Source organism: Miniopterus natalensis, chromosome 5 (assembly GCF_054644295.1).
Source record: "Miniopterus natalensis isolate mMinNat1 chromosome 5, mMinNat1.hap1, whole genome shotgun sequence".
Taxonomy (NCBI): Eukaryota; Metazoa; Chordata; class Mammalia; order Chiroptera; family Miniopteridae; genus Miniopterus; species Miniopterus natalensis.
In genome coordinates this window covers 44926831-44930313 of record NC_142085.1, presented here as the reverse complement: position 1 = coordinate 44930313, position 3483 = coordinate 44926831, and the positions used below count along the sequence as shown (strand labels likewise).

The following is a 3483-nucleotide window of genomic DNA, read 5'->3' as shown; positions in this document are numbered from 1 at the left end:
AAGTGTGATATTCCACAGGGATGACAGCGTCTGTGGGGGAGACGGAGCCCTTCAAAGCTACCTTGGGCCTCCCCACTTTAAAGCTACCAGCCAACAAGGCCAATCTGGTTTCTGTTCTCCACTCCCACCAAAATAAAAGGCACAATCAAAATTAAAATAAAGCGAGGCACCAGATCTGAGAGCAGTTGAGTCTAGAAAGCAATCCTTGGCATTTTGTCAGAGATAAAGTATGAGTTTCCGTTTTTAATTTGGGGAAATTTCATATTGCACAATTTACTCTTTCCCCCACAGCCGCCAGTACCATTCGGACTCCATTTGGTATCTGGACCAGACCCAAGCATTTACTGGCAGAGGCTACATTTACTGGTTGGGGCAGCATTGCTTATTGAAAAGAAGAACAGGTTCTGGAGCTGGACTTCAAGTTCAAACCCTGCCTCTGGTGCTTGACGGGGTGTGTCTTTAAGAAAGCACTCCACTCCTCTGTGCTAGATTCCCACTTCCCAAGGTGGTGGTGGAGATAAATCAGGGTGACTAACTCTCTTATTTTGCCTGGGATGGAAGTGCTTCCCAGGATGCTGGACTCTCAGAGCTAAAACTAGGAAAGTCCTGGGCAAACTGGGATGAGTTAGTTACCCAAAGATAAAATAAGATATTGCAGCGGAAGCACTAAAACAGTGAGTACTCAACAAGTGTTAGCCATTGATACTATGTGAATCTGCTGTGCATATGACTATTGTCGTGGTCATTATTTCCCCTGAACTTGTCGTGGTCATTGGAGGTCTGGAACTAGGATCCTGGCCTTTTTTGAAAGAAGAGACCACTTCAGTTTCTCCGCAGTCCTGGAATCACTTGGAAACAAGGTGAAAATGAGGGTGGTGTGCCTGTGCTGACAGCGAAATCTGTGCCCAGAGGCAGGGTGAGCCAGACTCCAGACTCTTCTGGCCTGGAATAAATTCCCCTCACCCTCCCCTAATGCCCTCCCCACTCTGCAATGGGAGAACTCGGGCCATGCTGGCTGCCTGGCTGGTCCACACTGGAGATCTAGAAACAGAGCTTGACCTACTGAGTGAATGCTTTCAGTCTTTGGAATCGGATTTCCCCTAAGAGCTCCAACTGAATTTCTTTCCCTTTTTTTCTTTCTTCTTTTTTTCTGAAAGAGAAAGGAGAGAGAGAGAGAGGAGAGAGAGAGAGTGAGAGAGAGGAGAGAGAGTGAGAGAGAGGAGAGAGAGAGAGAAGGGGAAGAGAAACACTGATTTATTGTTCCACTTATTTATGCATTCATTGGTTGATTCTTAAATGTGCCCTGACTGGGGATCGAACCCATAACCTTGGCATATCAGGACAATGCTCTAACCAACTGAGCTACCTGGCCAGGGCCGCCAAGTGAATTTCTGAAAAATGAGAGGACCATCCCTGCACACTGTGGATGCATCCTGGGAGGTTTTATCCCTGAAGGGCTTATGAATTTCCTCACTGCCTGGTCTCAGCTATAGGAGAGAATTTACATAGGAGCCACTTTAGTGCAGGGCTTAAGCACTTAGGGATCCTCTGTGTGATCATGGGCAGCTTATCTTCTTTAAACCTCTGGTCCCACAGTTGCCAAGTTGAGATAAGAATTGCTAAGCACTTACTATGTGCTAAGTATCTGACAATTTCTCTTTTTTTCTTTTTTAATTGGGCAATTAAATGTTTCATTAACGTAATTCAATTAGTTGTGACTTAATATATGAAGGAATTCCATTTGCTACTGACAGAAAGTATCAAGATTTTCAGTTAGGAATGTTCAGTCCTCTTGTCAAAAAACATCTAGCATGATAATAATTTTTAATTTACAACTTGTAACATTTTAATCAAATGAATACAAACTGCACTTAAATAATATTTTTATTTTGTTCACTTATTTAGTCTATTTTTCTTTATTTGAAAGGTTTGTTTTATGTATGTTGAGGGTATTTTATTACGTACATAAACATTTAGAATTGTTATATATTCCTGGTAAATTGACATACAATATCTTAATTAATCCTCAGGATAAACCAAAGGGGTATACATTTTAGGAATCACATACTGTATAGGAATCTGAGGCACAGAGACAAGTAGCTTGTCCAAAGTTACACAGTTTGCAAGTGACACAATCACATTTAAACTGGGTAAGTCTGACTCCAGAACTCGAAGTTTCAATTATGACTCTGCACCCACCTCACTGACTTATTGTGAGACAAAGGAACAAATAAAAAGACACTTAGCATATGATAAGCACTACATAAATATTAGGGGCTATTTTCTAAAGGGGGGAGGGCTGAAAAGATAGTGAAGGCAAAATCTTCATTCACATACAAGAATAGACAGTAAGTCTACTAAGCCAGCCTGACACTGTTAGAAAATATTAACACATTTTTATTGAACATGTATTCAGTGACTACTGCTATAAAAGGAATGTGAGATGCAGCTGTGAGCAAAACCAGACACTGTTTCTACACTCCTGAAGCTTACAGCTCAGAGAAAGAGATAAAAATTGAACAAATCATTCCACTCAAAAAAAGGGGGAAATAAATGAACAATCCAAAAAATAAAATTAAGAAAACAATTTCATTTACAAGAGCATGAAAAGAAAAAAATACTTAGGCATAAGCTTAGCCAAGGGGGCAAAGACTTGTATATAAGAAAACTACAAAACATTGCTGAAAGAAATTAAAGACACAAATAAATGGAAAGATATCCCGTGTTCATGGATTGGAAGACTAATATTAAGATAATGCTACTCAAAATGATCTACAGATTTAATGCAATCTGTATCAAAATCCCAATGGTGTTTTTTGCAGAAATGGAAAAATCCATCCTAAATTCATATGGACTCTCAAGGGATCTCAAAGAGCCAAAACAATCTTAAAAAGAAAGACAAGGTGGGAAGTCTCATGCTTCCTGATTTCAAAACTCATTACAAAGCTACAGTAATCAAAACAACGTTGTACTGTCATAAAGACAGATATGTAGACCAAGGAATAAAACAGAGAGCCCAGAAATAAACTCTTGTATACATGGTCAAATGTATTTTGACAAGGGTACAAACACCATTCAATGGGGAAAGGACAGTCTTTTTTACAGATAGTGTTGGGAAAACTGGATATCCACATGCAAAAGAATTAAGTCGAACCCTTACACCATATACAAATTTTTATTAAAAGTGATCAAAGATCTAAGCATAAGAGCTAAAATTATAAAACTCTTAGAAGAAACATTGAGGGGAGCTCCTTGATACTGGATTTGGCAATCATTTCTTGAATATGCTATCAGAAGCACAGGCAATAAAAGTAAAAATAGGTAAATTGGACTAAACCAAAATTAAAAATGTCTGTATATCAAGGGACACAATCAACAGAGTAAAAAAAGCAACCTACAGAATGAAAGAAAATATTTTGCAAACCATATATCTAATAAGGGGTTAATATCCAGAATATCTGAAGAACTCCTCCAACTCAAAAA

At 38.9% G+C, this 3483-nt stretch overlaps 1 non-coding gene across 1 annotated transcript; it reads right to left on the bottom strand.

Annotated features, from left to right (window-relative positions):
• Positions 1-1299: 1299 nt before the first annotated feature.
• TRNAI-GAU (transfer RNA isoleucine (anticodon GAU)) lies at positions 1300-1377 on the bottom strand. The gene has a single exon. It is a non-coding gene; the product is annotated as a tRNA-Ile (tRNA).
• Between the last annotated feature and the right edge of the window lie 2106 nt (positions 1378-3483).